Source organism: Ursus maritimus, unplaced genomic scaffold (genome assembly GCF_017311325.1).
Source record: "Ursus maritimus isolate PB19 unplaced genomic scaffold, ASM1731132v1 scaffold_31, whole genome shotgun sequence".
NCBI classification, from domain to species: domain Eukaryota; kingdom Metazoa; phylum Chordata; class Mammalia; order Carnivora; family Ursidae; genus Ursus; species Ursus maritimus.
The window spans coordinates 26,340,345-26,356,244 of NW_024425675.1; the positions used below are offsets into that span (position 1 = coordinate 26,340,345).

Consider the following 15,900-nt stretch of genomic DNA (forward strand, 5'->3'; position numbering starts at 1 on the left):
GTCCGAATTTCTGCACCTGAGATTTCAGATCTGTCCCCAAGCTGTGGACCGAGTGCGGCAGGCCCTCCGTGGAGCGATGTGGACGGGCTGCCCTACGACACAACACAACCCTTAAAGCCGGCACAACTGGGAGCTACCGGTGAAAGGCGAGGACACCACAGTTTCGGATAGCAAAGGAAATTATCATGACACAAATTAGGCTGAGCTCTCGTTTGTTGGAAAACCTCTTTAAAAATGACCAGCTCCGGTCCACATCCTTTGTCCGGGCTGGCTTTTTATTTGGGATGGTGAAGAAATGGGTTTCCTGAAGCGATATCATCTCTGCCTCCCGGGAGACACCCATATTGACTAAGACTAAAAAAGCAAATAGTATCAGATAACCTACTAAAATAAAGCCAGGAAAGTCATTATGCTTTTACTCTATTGATCCAGTGCCTGGTTACACGGGGGAGAAAGCAACTTACATTGTTGAAGCTGGAAATCTCTAAGGTGACAACAAGATGTTAAAAAGTGGTGCATTTATCTGCCCTAAGAACAAGATGTTGTATCGAGCAGTCCAGGGATATGCTTAACACCCAACAAACAATGAGAGGCTCATAGGCATGGTATCCTCCGTGTGTGTGTGTGTGTGTGTGTGTGTTTAAATTGTTGGATATGCTTTCTAAATACATAAAATTACGTTCAAAGTGGTCATGTAACAATTGAGGCATCATCGACATACAACGCTATATTCGTTTCAGATGCTCAGCATAACGATTGCTTCCGTGTTCATATGTATTATGAAATGATCAACACAGTCAGTCTCGTTAACACCCATCACCATGCATCGTTAGCGAATTTTTTCTTGTGGGGAGAACTTTTAAGATTTCCTTAGCAACTTCCAGATATGCAATACGGTATTTTAACTACAGCTGCCATGTCGTACGTTACACCCCATGACACTGATTTCATAACTGGAGGTTTTGGCTCCCTTCACCCGTTTTTCCCACTCCCTACCCGCTCTGGCAACCATCATTCTGTTCCATGTATTTATGAACTTTTTTTTTTCTTCTGTTTTGGGTTTTGGTGGGTTTTTTTTTTTTCCAGAGTCTACAGATAAGTGAGATCATGTGGATTTATCTTTCTCAGTCTGACTTATTTCACTGAGCATAATGCCCGCAAGGTCCATCCGTGTTGTTGCAAGATTTCGTTCTTTTCATGGCTGAATAATATTCCATTATACACATATATATACCACATCTTCTTTATCCATTCATTCATCCGTGGACACATGTTGTTTTTCCCATATCTTGGCTACTGTAAATAATGCTGCAGTGAATATGGAAGTATATATATCCTTTCGAATTAGTGTTTTTGTTTTCTTCGGATAAATACCCCGATGTGAAATGGCTGGATCACACAGTACTTCTATTCTTAATTTTTTGAGGAAGCTCCACACTGTTTTCCACAGTGGTTGCACCAGTCTGCCTTCCCACCAACGCTCTGCAAGGGTTCTAACTCGTCTGTATCCTCGCCGACACTTGTTGTTTCCTATCTTTTTGCTAATGGCCATTCTAACAGGTGTGAGGTGATACCTCATTGTGGTTTTGATTTACAGTTCCCTGATGATGTGCGGTGATGGGCATTTGTTCATATCTGTTGGCCATTGTATGTCTTTTTTGGAGAAATATCTATTTAGGTCCTTAGTCCAGTTTTAATTGGGATATCAGGGGATTTTTTGTCATTGAGTTGCAGGAGTTCTTTATATATTTTGGAGATAACACCTTACCTGGTTTACAAATATCTTTTTCCCCATCTGTAGGTTGTCTTTTCACTCTCTTGATTGTTTACTTTGGTGTAAAGAAGATTTTTGGTTTGATGTGGTCCACTTGTCTATCCACCAGCTGCCAACAGAAGGTCTGGAATGCTGCTTTGGGGATGCAGAGGTCCAGTCTTGGAAGCAATACACCACTGGTCATCCAGAGCTCTGCTCTCTGTAGGACTGAAGTTCCAGGGAGGAGACAGGCAGTCACGACTGACTGGAGGCCAGCAAGTTCTGGAGAAAGAAGATGGGAGTCTTGGCACTACTCTAGATCACTCTACCACACCACTCATTCCCTCATACTAGGATCTGACCCCCCCATGGATTCCACTGACTTTCCCCGCACCCCCCAGGTTTTGGATCATGAGAGGTGAGATTCCTTCTCAAATGTGAGTATTAGGATTCCTCTAGCTCTACCTTACAGGCAGATGGAATGCTGGCTTCCCTGTCTGGTCCTCACAGGTATATCCGGCAGGTCTAGATGGACCCATGGTGGCCCATTTTCCATCCTTGAGGCTCTCTCCCACTGGGGAGAGAGGAGAGTGTACTCTGTCCACCTCAGACTCTGACGATTCCACAGTTAGTGAGTGTCTGGAGTGCGAGATGCCTGCCTGGTCCTCGGAAGCATCACCACATCCAAAGAGAACACATGACTCATGCCATCAATGTATAATCTAGTGAACTGTTCATAAACAATGCAATGAATAATGAACAAGCGTCTTCTGGCTCAAGCTAGAAGCCCCATGCTAGGTGCAGGGAAGAGAAGCATCCTTCTTTCAGGGAGCTGACAATATAGTGAACCAAGGATAAATGTAAATAAGGTCACTGGGTAACTTCTCAGTCAAAAAAAATATCAATTCAAGCCAAACAGAAACGTAAAGTTTGGTCCAACATGAACAAAACTGCTGTCACACTTTGGAAATATATTTCTTTATTGAATAAACAGCTCAGAGTTGACGGGCTCTTCTTACCAACAGGGCCGCACCATGAACATCTGTGTGGATGGTCCCGGGATGACCGTCAACAGGAAGTCCTTATGGGACTCTGCACCTGCCCGCAGGCCCGTGGCCCGGCTGCTCTCCTGGCTTTCTGCTTTGCCATCTACTGCCAGTGGGGGTGGCGGCCAGGGACAAGGGAGCAGGAAATTTGGGAGGGGGTAGCTTTGATATTTTTCAGGATGAAAGAAATGCTTATTGGTAATACAACTCAATCACATAGGTAAGAGAGAGGCACAAGCCTTGGGGAATTCTTTCTTTCTTTCCCTTTCTTTCTTTCTTTCTTTCTTTCTTTCTTTCTTTCCTTCTTTCTTTCTTTCTTTTCCTTCCTTCCTTCCTTCCTTCCTTCCTTCCTTCCTTCCTTCCTTCTTTCCACTCTTTTCTTTTTTTTTCCTTTTCTAACTTTCTTTTGCAGCATCAACTTCCCAATCTATTTTTCCAAGCATTTAATAAAGTCTTCTGAGAAACAAGCAGGTCAGAGACTTAAGGAAGCATATGCCAGTCCCACTTAGCACATTTCCCTCCCAGACATCCACTTCCAACCCAGCCATCTGCTGCTCTGTCAGCCTGAGTATTTATAGCCTCTCGCTTTCTCCTCCTCACCAGGCCGGGCTTTCATGCCGCAGAACCCAGATTTGTCTCCCCTCCTGCCTAAAGAAGCAACAGGGTAGAGTTCATTTCTCATCATTGTACCATTTCCTTCCATTTCAGATGTTATGACAACGTTCATCCGGAAAAGATTTAAGTTGTATCTGATCAATCATTTGCCACATATTCTTTCTCTATAGAACAAAAGTCACGTCCTGACTTCTCATTCGGAGACCCTCTCAGATGGACTTAATGATCATAGTTCAGTAGAACAGTGTATATTAAGCCATTGGCACTCAGTCCCATTTTTTACAAGCTGGCTTTTATCCACAACTTGGGAAGTCGTATTATTGACCTAGAAAAATCACAGGACTGAGAATGAGAAATGTGGTCGCTGGCTCACAAGAGTAATCAGATCTCTTCCTCCGGGTCCAGCCTGGAGGCTCGAGTCTGCAATGAGGAAATCGTCCCCCTCAATTCAGGACCGACCCAGAGACCACAGGTTGGGGTCCTTGACCGCCCAGCTTTCTCCAGCATCAATGTCTCCATTCACATCACCCACCAGCTGGGGGATTCAGGACCCCTGACAAGGAGCCGGCTTCTGAATTAATCCTTTCCTTTGCCGGAACCCTAAAAGGCTCAAGTCCCAGGCTTCTGCCATCTGCGCTGCATCGTTCGATCAAAGTAGCACCCCCTACGCGCCTAACCCCGTGGGTTGGCTCTCTTGGGAAATGTCCTCTGCCCCGTCCACCCAGGCAGGAGACAGTACCCTTCGCAGGAGGGGGAGCCTGGCAGGTCCCAGAGCACAGACATACCATGTGGACCACGGGGCCCAGGGGGTGTGTGGGAAGCTTCCCGATGCTCAAGGACACCCAAGCTTGTGCTGGGCAATGGACACAGATTTCTAAAAGGGATTTCGGACACCCTCTTCTATCTAGCTGTGTCGCCGGCTCCATCAGGAGACAGATGTTTGAGGTGAAGGGACCAGACCATGGAAGTGGCAGTGGGAACATTTGCCCCAGAGGACTGAAGCAGGAGTGAATGAATCCCAAAATGTTGGGGAGACCTGGGACCCCCCAAGGAGAGCGTCCGCCTCGCCAGGGCAAATTGACCCAGCCTGTCTGCGAAGCAATTTGCTGGCAACAGATTGCATTGCAAATGTTCAAATGGTGTCTTCCCCCATCCCAGTCACCCTCCTCTGGGAATGTGTACTAAGCAAAAATAGATTTAGTTATTTATGACTTTTTTTTCCTTAAAGGACATAATCTAAATGACCAATGAACGACAGGGAGGACAGTTCAATAAATTATGGCAAGTTGCGCCATTTTGAAAAGTATAAAAATGTTTTCATATAAGTTTTAGTGACATGGGGGGGGAACCCTACTATGAAGAAAACAGCACCCTTCTGGCAAACAAAGCGTGATGCCAATTATGGACTTAAGAACGAAGGCTGGAAGGAAATGTAGCACAAACTTGCCAATATTCCGTAACCTGTGGCTTGTAAATTAACAGGGATTTTTTTCCTGTTAGATTCTCAATGTTTTTAATAATTTTTATAGAACTTTTTAAGAATTTCTATAAATTACATTTATAAATGAAAAACAGGATGTTCAAGCCCACTGTATCATACCATCACTACCAACTTCATCAAAACTTATAATGTGTGAAAATGACTTTCCATGACCAAGGAACATTCCTTATCAAATTAACACACAAGGGCTGCGGTGTAGACTGGGCAAGGTGTGTGGAACCACAGGCTGTCCGCAGGCTTAGGTCTGGAGCAACTCAAATATTACTGTACAATGAATGGCATCACTTGTTCTTCCTGTATTTAAAACCAAAATAAATTTATAAATTAACTATCAAGAAAACTGTGAAATGAACCCGGAAGCTAGTTCATCCTTGGTGACCCTCAGCGTGTTGTTAATCTTCTCTCAGCTCAATTTCTGTCCTGCTTAAATGATTGGAATAATCTTGCTGGCTTTTTTCTTTCTTTCTTTTTTGGGGGGTGGGGGGAGCTGTTAAATGATGCAATGAATGTGGACTTGCTAAGTGTCGGGCGTGGTCATTGTTCCTTAGCGTTCCAGAGCCCAGCAAACCCGTGGGAGCAGAGGCCGTGTCAGATGTTACCCCTTCTCTGTGGATGCGAGTCAGTCATGACGCTGACATGCTTGGCTGGATAAAGTCCTCTCATCGCTCACGCCATTGTCCTATTTTTAGCCAAAATGAAGTTCTATGTCCTGAAGGAAACTCAAGCTATCTTTCTCCTTTGACTGGGTGCTTTTGGGTCCTGCTTTTGAAGAGCTCCTTTGCTCTTTGCACAGACGTTCCCATGGAGATTGTATATTGTTACTCACCCAGGAATGTTCTAGAAGGGAATTGGGGAAACGCAGAGGTGAAATGGAAAAACTTTACATAAAACGTATGAGGAGCTTCCTCAAAATTATGTCGAGGCTGTGAGTTCAGTCCTTGTCTACACTGAGCACCCACTTTGTACCGAGTCCTTTGCTCAGTTTTGTGGGAGAGAAAACCACACGGAGCTCAAGGGTCAGAAAAGGTTTTCCAGCATTTTTTAAAAGGCTGCAAACCCATGTAAGCACAACAAAGACGGATAAGAAGACTGTTGGAAAAGAAGAAAAGAGAATACGTGTGCTAAGGACAGAAGAAGGGGGAAAACAGAAAAAGCCAGAAAATATAAATCACGCACTGCATTTTATTTTTTAAATTTTTTTAAAAGATTTTATTTATTTATTTATTTGACACAGAGACAGCCAGCGAGAGAGAGACAAGCAGGGGGAGTGGGAGAGGAAGAAGCCTGACCTGGGGCTCGATCCCAGAACGCCAGGATCACGCCCTGAGCCGAAGGCAGACGTTTAATGACTGAGCCACCCAGGCGCCCCAGCATTTTCGACTTTGAAGTTTAAAGGTGTTTTTCAAGCTAATTCCTCCGTTTGGTGTCCACCCACCCTCGTGAGCTAAGCTGAGCAGGAAGGTGCACGATTCCCATGATAGGGGGGCAGGGAGATGACTTCATCCGACCACGCTGGCCACACACACTTACTCACATGCACATGAAACGGTGAAACTTGGACTTGGGGATGTGGGTAACTTTGGACATCCATTCGTCCTCAGTGTAGAGGCTACTGAGTCCAGGCCTTGCGGGTTTATTCTTTCCTCCTTCCGACGGCAAGGCCCCTGGCCCCAACCCCGTTACACGAGATCCTCGGTCAGGGGGAGGCACCTTCGAGCTTAGCCCCTCGCGGCACGTACGGGAGCAGCGCCGTAGGTCGTGGGCCTGGCATCGTTCAACCCAGACGTCAGCTAGGGTAGGAGGGCGTCACCCAGAACCCTGGAAACGCACCGGGTGCCCGTGATCCGTGCAAGCTCTACTCCGCGAATGGGGATGACAACAGACTGGAGAAAGTCCAGGCTTCGGAATGAAACATTTCACTTACAAAGCTGCTGAGCACGAAGGTCTTCCAGAAGCCGTCTGCACAATCCCCCACTCGCCCAGGAAACGGTTCCCGTCTAAACACACGGAATCACGCTGGGGTACTGTGCTGGGGCTTGCACCGATCCATAAATACCTGAAACCTGAAGAAAAAAATAAAAAACAACTCCAGCTGGAAGCCAGGTGTCTCAACCTCCAATCTGCTTCATAGAGCAAGGCGCTGACTTGACGGGAAAGAGAGGAAAGAGTTTTGGGACGTCTGGGGGCTGAGCCAGAGGTTTGGCTGTCTCTGGCTGGAAGGACATAAGGGTCGGTGCCACCCTACTGATTTCTCACTCTGTTTATCCAAATCCTGAGGCCTCAGGGCAGCACTTGCTCCTTCATGTACCAAAGCTTCCCAGGTCCTCACCTGCTTTGTATTAACTCCTTGTGATGTTCCCGAAGATATGCTTTAAAGTCACGGATCGGCAATTGCACGTGCGTGCTGTCATTTATCAGTCCCACAAATATTTATGGGGTTCCTTATCCATACCAAGCACTGTTCTAGGTGCTGGGTAGTTAATAAGTAAGCAGGACAGATCACGCCCCGTTGTGATTTCATGAGCTGGAGTGTGCTGTTGTCCTGTAAGCTGATGTGTGTGTTGGGGGGGGGGACTTGCTAGGCCAGTTTCCCTTGTTCTGTTGCTCTGAGAGCCCCCACCAGGCACCGTGGCTGCAGTCCCCACCTCACTCTGGAGAATTCCGTGGCACAGCAGCCCACCACCTCCCACCTTCCTAAGAAAGAGGCTGCAGAAACTTGCTCATGGGATACACGCATTACCCTTTGGATTTGAGCAGCATGGCTCTTTCCAACAGGAGTTTAGTAAATAGGACCCCACCTCATGTTCTCATCCAGATTCAGGAGCTGAAGTGTGTCCGTCTTGCACTCTCCTGCCGTACGATGCTAAGGGACTAACCCCCCACCTTCACCTAAACTTATCCCGAGAGGGAGTCGAGCCCGGGCCCCTAAAAGTTGTCCTCTTGGCCTCTACCTGCCCGTTCCCAAGTGGGTGTCCCAGGGCTAGCATTTCCCTGTGCCTCCTCTGTGTCCCCATCATCAGAGGAACCGTGGAAGCACAAGGAGGAGAAAAACAGGAAGTTGAGGATTTGGAACGCTTAGGTGTGCCGTTCTGCAGGTAAATGTTGACCCCCATACCTGCGATGTTGAGCTTATGAGTAGGGACGAGAGGAGTAGGAATAATTCGGAAGATCCGCCAAGCATCCCAGGCAAAGGACTGTCTCCTCTCCCCACTCCCCCCCCTCGACCTTCCAAGAGGCCCAGGACTGTGCACAGCGCCCAATCCCAAGATAGATCTTTTTGATATTCACAGGTCAATACGAGTCCCCGGGGAAGGAGCTTGTCTTTAAGGACAAGAGCTGAGTTTGACTCCAGGGTGATTATTTAGGTTAGAATAGAGACTAATAGAAGAGAGAATACATGGATTTATGTTATGGGCCACTAGGGCCCTCATTCATTCAAAAACTTTAAAACGTACCTTCCAGGTGTCAGGGACTATGTGTTACGATCTGAATGTTTGTGTCCGCCCCCCCCCATTCATACATTGAATCCTAACCCCCAATGTGATGGTATTAGGAGGTGGGGCCTTTAGGAGTAGATTAAGGGGCTCCAGAGAGCTCCGTACCCCCACATGAGGACACCGCGAGAGTACGGCCATCCATGAGCCAGGAAGCAGCTCTCACCCGACACCAGGCCCGCTGGCGCTTTGATCTTAGACTTCCAGCCCCCAGAGCTGAGAGAAATGAATGTTTGTTGTTTGTAAGCCCCCGAGTCTGTGGTATTTTTGTTCTACCAGCCCCAGGAGACGAAGACACTATGCTAGGTGTGAGCAATGCAAAGAATCATAAAATAGAAACGTCCCCTCGGGGACTTGCAATCCAGCTGGGGTTCCAGGGAAGGGGGTCTGTGATGAAAAACCAAGCAAATATTGAAAGAGCTCTTTCAATAAAGCGACTTAAGCCATCGAAAGCACAAGACCTCCTTGTTAGAGCAGACGTGTGGCAAGCTATACAGGAAGATGGAAAGGGTGCATTTGGAGTAAATCGCAGGGTGGAGAAGTCATTACCTGAACAGAGGGGAGCAGGTCTGGACTGCACGCTTGTCAGGAGCAAAGGCCTCTCATAGGCAGCTTCAGGGAGGAGAGGTGTCATTGGGCAAAAGGCTATGTCAGCAGCAAGAGTGAGACTTTCTTCTTGGGCCTTCTAGAGCTAGAGGGAGAGGACCGAGAGACAGGGCTGTTCTAGTTTTGGGATCCTGCTTTACTTTTGGCCACCACTGGTGCATCGAAAGCAGGGTGACTTCTTTCCCTTCCTTGGAAATCTAAGAGCAAACCAGAAAGAGCATGTGTAAAAAAGAAATGAGTGTTTTAATCAAAGAAATCCTTAAAGTTATCTTCCTCATTTAATGATATGAAAACTGTCACCATACTTGATGTAAGTAACTGTAAATAGAAGCCATTCACATTCACTTGGGGCATTTGGAGAGCAAAAGAGAATGGATTTCTAGGTTAGTTAAAATTAGGATTAGACACACATAAAAAAACCCCACAGATAATGGTTGTTTCAGCAAGGCAGAAATGGGCAGTACAGAGCTACTACAGTGGTCTTTAGGGACCCATGCTCTGACCTTTCCACTCTGACAGTTTCAGTGAATCCATGGCTTTCATTTCCAAGGGCACCTCGTGGTCCAAAATAATTGCTGGAGCTCCAGCCATCGTATCCTCAAGGAAGGAAGCAGAAAGAAGTATGACAGCGCTGCCAAAAGGTCTCTTCCTAGTAGTCTATGCCCTTCAAGAAAACTTCATGGGAATCCCCCGATTTTCACTTACATTTTATCAACTGCAACTTAGTTGTGTGGCCATTTCAAACTGTCAGGAAACATAATATTTAGTGCCCAGCTCAAAAAAGAGGCTTGGTCTTTCAGAAGGGAGAACGGATGGGTGTTGGGTAGTAACTGGCCGCCTGTTCTCCTTTGTCCTTCTATCTCCGGAGCTGTGCTGTCCCCTAACAATCCAATCTCACTCACTGTGCCCTTCCTCCCTACCTCCCTGGAAATTGTACACCATGAAAGTCATACTCCTACAATAAAGCACAACAGGGCCTAGACACTCAGATTACATTGAGATTTAAGGAAAACTTCTAGAACACATACCATGTGCAAGCACTATGTTAAGTACCTTTGAGAACTTTGTTCTCAGGGATAGGACCTACAGTCAGTTCATGGGACCACACAACTCATCAAACATTCTATCACTCTGGAGAGGCTGCCGTCTTTTTCCTTGGCACGTAGGAGCCACTCGAGAAGGGGAGATGTTGGGAATATCTACACATACCCGCCTCCTTGTCCTTTTCGTTGCTTCTCACCTGCTCTCCTTCAGAGAAGCGTTCCAACCTGGCCGTACTATTCTCACCGAGGCATTGGAATCTGCGCAGTAACCAGAGTCCACGGCAAGCCTGCAAAGATCATCTTTTTCCTCTCAGGGTTTCCACCTGTTGCCCCTGCTTTCCTGGTTCCATGCATGTTCGCTCTGAGTGCTGGCTAATGGGCAGAATATGTCATGGAGATGTTTCTAAGCAGAATTGGCTCTTTCTCTCCAATCAGCTTGAGCCTGGTGCCCGATGAGAAGCTCGGGTAAAAGGGACACAGAGGTCGCTCATGGGGTATCTGAAGTGGGCCCTCCAGCTCTTCCTCTCTCCGGCATCTGATCAGGCTGTTAGAAGCAAAAATCTAATTCCACTTTGATTCCTATTGGACAACATCCCCCTGCCTTCAACTATTCAAGCTTTAGACAAAATACAGTTGCTGAGACTTTTCCCATAACTTTCCCAAAAATGCCAGCTTTCTGCAAATGAATAAACTATGTTGGCCAACTCGTCAAAATTTTGAATTGTCCATGGGAATAATTAGTAATAATTGTTTGCTGGGTCCTTGTTATCTCAAGCAACAATTGTGCATACCGGAATAAGGGAAAAGAACGTACAAGAAAGAATAAAGGGAGAGCCAAAGAACAGAAGAGCGTAGGCAATGGTGGCCCATCTTGTAGGTGCAGCTCAGGGGGGCCGTTAACATGTAGATTAAATCGAGCCTTTTCCAAACAGAAAACATGCATCTATAAAGCTGTTTAACTGCTCTGTGGAGAGCACACTCTGCAGAAACTAGTCACATCTCAAACGGTCGATCCGCTGATTATTGCGAAGGCTTTAAATCATGACTGGAAATACAACGAGGAGCACTTAGGCTGCTGGGAAGGGTTTTCTTGTATCCACAGGTAAGGAGCTTTAAAGCCAAAATGCTACTGCAAGATGGTCTTCCCTATTTTCCACCTTGCATGAGATCGGTCTTCAGGAAACGCTTCTGCATTGGATTTCTTTCTGAGAGTTGTCCCCCCCATCCCGTGTCCCCCACCCCACACACAACCCTGGGGGAGGCGATGGGGAGCCAGTTGTCTGACCCTGGGGTCCCTCGGGTCCCTCTGTCACAACGCACACCTTCCTCCCCCATAGAAAAGATACGGTGGCGGAGTGGAGCCAGCCCAGAACTGGGGAGTCGGGGAATTTGGGTTCTGACACCAGCCACGCCTTGATGCCCAAGGTTTCTGTAAACAAGGAAACAGGTGCAGACAATCCCTCGGGTCTTTTCCAGCTCTGGGGTTCTGCTTTTGCTCCCGCCTGTCTAAAATTCTACAGTGAGGAGATCCCGTCTTTGCCTGAAGCTCCCCTGGCCTGTCTTGGGGTTCACAGCAAATGCTCACTGGAGGGGTGGCATTTTTTTTTTTTTTAAGATTTTATTTATTTATTTGACAGAGAGAGAGATAGCCAGCGAGAGAGGGAATACAGGCAGGGGGAGTGGGAGAGGAAGAAGCACGCTCCCAGCCGAGGAGCCTGATGTGGGGCTCGATCCCAGGATCACGCCCTGAGCCGAAGGCAGACGCTTAATGACTGAGCCACCCAGGTGCCCCGGGAGGGGTGGCATTTTAACGCACTTTGGGTAGTTTACACTTTAGCGTGAACTATTGTTTGGAATATGATTAAATAAAGCCATAAACCTCAATTTGAGTCTTCTTTTTTTTAAACGATTTTATTTATTTATTTGAGAGAGACAGAGATAGCAGGAGCAGGGAGGAGAGGGAGAAGCAGGGCCCTTGCTGAGCAGGGAGCCGGATGCAGGGTTCGACCCAGGTCCCTGGGATCATGACCTGAGCAGAAGCAGACGCTCAACCGACTGAGCCACCCAGGCGCCCCTCAATTTGAGTCTTGTCATTGATAATATAGATGACTTTACAAAGGACAGATGATCTGTTAATCTTCCTCAAAGTGAAGGTTCTCCTTCAAACCCTTGGGTGCTTTGCAGAGCACTCGGCGGCCCAGTCGTTGCAGAAATGGTGCAGGGTAATCACCAACTCTACTGTGTGTTCTCTGATTTGGGGCTTGGTTCTCGTGCAGACTGATTTCAAAGTAAGCCTGTAAAGATTAATCTCCTCCAATAAGTCTCAGTTAGGAAACAAGATTATGGCATTGGCAGCCAAAGGAACAGCTGTTTTTTTGGAGGGGGTAAGTGTCACAAGTTGCTCCATACTGTACTTTTTAAAATTGAAAATCTTCACTTTTGAGTGCTTGTTAGGTTTTCTGTGGTCTCTCGAAACTTCGCTTGGGAAGGAGCCATCTGATGTTTTCCTGTGGTCCTCTCAAGCTTCAAAATACTTCGAAGGAAGGTATTTTTCAATGTTTCCATCAGCAAAGGGCACACAGTTCTGAAAGTCTTGTGCTGTGAGGACAGACAGAAGCACGGGCAGTCTGCCAGTAGATTTGTGCTGTTTGCCTTTTTAACCCAGGGACCTGGAAAGTCTGACGCTGTCGGCAGCTCATTGGCTTGCTGAGGGTCTGCCCCCGTGCCTGTTTGAAATGCTTCTCTCCGGCTGGCAAGGCTTGCAGTTTCTTGCTTCCCTGGTTAGTAAGAATTAAGACCTATCAGTTGCATTTAAATCAACTTGGGAAACAAAAACACACAATCGTAGGAGAGGATGTCTGGAAAGGGCATCTTGCCTCTCTTGCCACGAGATGCAGGGAGATCATCACTGGCTTGGGCATTAAATGTAAATACCTTATGGGCCTCACATCACCTCTTTGCATGTCAGTTTCAGTCTTTGTAAAATAATGATGCAAATATCTGTCTTGCAGGCTTGTTGTGAAGTTTAGAGATAATATCGGTCCAAAGTACACAAATATAACATTTTTTAAATTGTCCCTCCATTGCTGGACACTTGGTTATTTGGGGGTGATTGGTTATTATAGATAATATTGGACTGCACTGCCTGTTGGCAGAGAGATTCTTCGATCCAAACGTACCAGGGTCGCCTGAGGTCCTGTCTCCTCTGTGCGCCTCGGAGCTTCGCCTTCTGCGGGAACCCACAGAGTTATCCTCCTTTGCTTACGGCGTGCAGGGGACGTGGGAGAGGAAATGGTGAACGTGCAGAGGAAAAACCCAGTTCCATTAAAGGCATAAATCCGGAGTCTTTATGTAACAAGTAACCGTCTTGCCGGGCTTTGCTTCAGTGGCTCGGGTCAGTTACAGGAAGACCTTTGCTCTTGAAGTCCTCTGTTATGTAACTAGGATGCTACCTACAGTAACATCACCCCACCCACCTGTTGTTTCAGAATAGTCTGTGGTTTTTCTAAATCTTTTTTTTTTTTTTTTTTTAGGTAATCTAACACCTGACACGGGGCTTGAACTCATGAACCCGAGATCAAGAGTGGCACTCTCTATAGACTGAGCCAGCCCGGAGTAATCTGTGTTTGTTTGTTTGTTTGTTTGTTTGTTTGTTTGTTTTTAAAGATTTTATTTATTTATTTGTGTGTGAGAGAAAGAGCACAGCAGGGGGAGCAGCAGACAGAGGGAGAAGCAGGTCCCCCTTGAGCAGGGAGCCTGATGCCGGACTCGATCCCAGGACCCTGGGATCATGACCTGAGCAGAACGCAGATGTTTAACTGACTGAGCCACCCAGGCGTCCCAGTAATCTGTGTTTTTTAAAGCCCTCAGGGACCCTCCCTGTTGCATGTCTCAATGTTTTCTCATTCTTCTCTGTGTATTTTCCCATATTTACTTTGTCTATATGGGCATATTTTCCTGGGTCCTTCTTTTGTTCTATTACTGATTCAAAATATAAAATTAAAACACTTTTAAAAATACTTTAAATCAGGGGCGCCTGAGTGGCGCAGTCGTTAAGCATCTGCCTTAGGCTCAGGGCGTGATCCCGGTGTTTTGGGATCGAGCCCCACATCAGGCTCCTCCGCTAGGAGCCTGCTTCTTCCTCTCCCACTCCCCCTGCTTGTGTTCCCTCTCTCGCTGGCTGTCTCTGTCAAGGAAATAAATAAAATCTTAAAAAAAAAAAAAGACTTTCTTTTTTAAAAAAATTACTTTAAATCGCTACAGTCACTATGGAAAACAGTATGGGCAATCCTCAGACACTTACAAATAGACCTACCATATGATCCAGGAACTCCGCTTCTGGGACCATATCCAAAAGGAACGACACAAACTGGAGAAGGTGTCTGCCCCACCCCCACATTCACTGCAGCATTACTTTCAACAGCCAAGACATGGAAACAACCCAAGTGTCCATCGACGGATGAATGGATAAAGAAGTTGTGGTAAATATATATACGATGGAATATTATTCAGCCACACAAAATGAGGAAATCCTCATATTTGCAACAACTTGGATGGACTTTGAAGGCATTAAGCTAAGTGAGATAAATCAGACAGAGAAAGACAAACACGGGATGACCTCACTTATAAATGGAATCTAAAACAAAACAAAACTCATAGAAAAGAGATCAGCCCTGTGGTTACCAGAGGCAGCAGTGGGAGTGGGGAGGAGAAATTGGAAGAAGGTGATTGAAAGGAACAAACTTCTAGTAATAAGATAAATAAGTCCTCGGGATGTAATGGGCGACATGATAACCACAGCCCACACTGCCAGGTGAGATATGGGGATGTTAAGAGAGTAAACCTATGAGTTCTCATCAGAAGGAAATATGTTTTCTTTTTTTTTTTGTATCCATACGAGAAGGTGGATGTTAGCTGAACCTATTGTAGTGATCACTCCACAACATATGTAAGTCAAACCACCATGCTGAGTGCTCACTATGGGTGAAAAGGAACCCCCACTAGGGCAGGTCACTGTGATGTTTCAGAACACTGGGACGATAGAAGAATCTCGGAGAATCTTGCACAGAAAAAAAAATGGTTTCCTGTAGCCAAGTTGTGTCAGAAAGGCACAGACTTCTTAAAACAACACTAGAACCTGAGATTAAAGTGGAGAAATAGCTTCAAATTTCAGAAAGGGAATGAATTTCAATCTAGACATCTACACTCAGGTAAGCAGTCGTTAACGTATGAGGGCTGATTAAAAAAAGGGTTCTAATCAAGCAGACCTGCCATGTATCCTTTGTAAGAGAGTTTCATAAGCCAGGTAAAGAGGTGAGTACAATGAGAGGTGAAGGGGAGCATGCGAGCATGCGACGGTGAGGAAGGAGGACCCCACATGACAATCGTGTCGTGGACCTGGACATCACGGGGCCTCACTGAGAAAACTAACTAACTAACTAACTAACTAACTAACTAAATATATATATATATATATATTAATGTATATTAGTATATATAAATATGTATAAATAAATATATATACATATATACGTATATATATTTATATACACATATATATTAAATATATATAATTTTTGAGGAATATATATAATATATATTATATTTATATTATATATATTTATATTATAAACACACAGCAAAACAAGCCCCAGCTCTCAGTCACTCCAGGGGAAACAAACAAATTCTCTTTCCTTCCCTAAGGAAAGAGAATCACAGTTTGCTATTTGTCTCAGCAATGAATGGCATTTCCATGATCACAATAAGGTAAATAAAGTTAAATAAAATTATGTTATAACCACATTGGGAAGATGAAGGATGGAAATGTGGGGGGGGGGGGGAA

At 45.8% G+C, this 15,900-nt stretch overlaps 1 long non-coding RNA gene across 2 annotated transcripts in view; it reads right to left on the bottom strand.

Annotated features, from left to right (window-relative positions):
• Positions 1-5,390: 5,390 nt before the first annotated feature.
• Positions 5,391-15,900, bottom strand: part of LOC121106320 — a 13,790-nt gene continuing 3,280 nt past the window's right edge. Inside the window, exons 2-4 of one of the 2 annotated variants that reach the window (XR_005838948.1) lie at positions 8,959-9,100; positions 6,450-6,978; positions 5,391-5,752 (exon numbers count right to left, since the gene is read on the bottom strand). This is a non-coding gene — a long non-coding RNA (uncharacterized LOC121106320). Of the gene's footprint in view, positions 5,753-6,166; positions 6,979-8,958; positions 9,101-15,900 lie in introns of those variants that run through there. The other variant, XR_005838947.1, reaches the window with a different exon arrangement.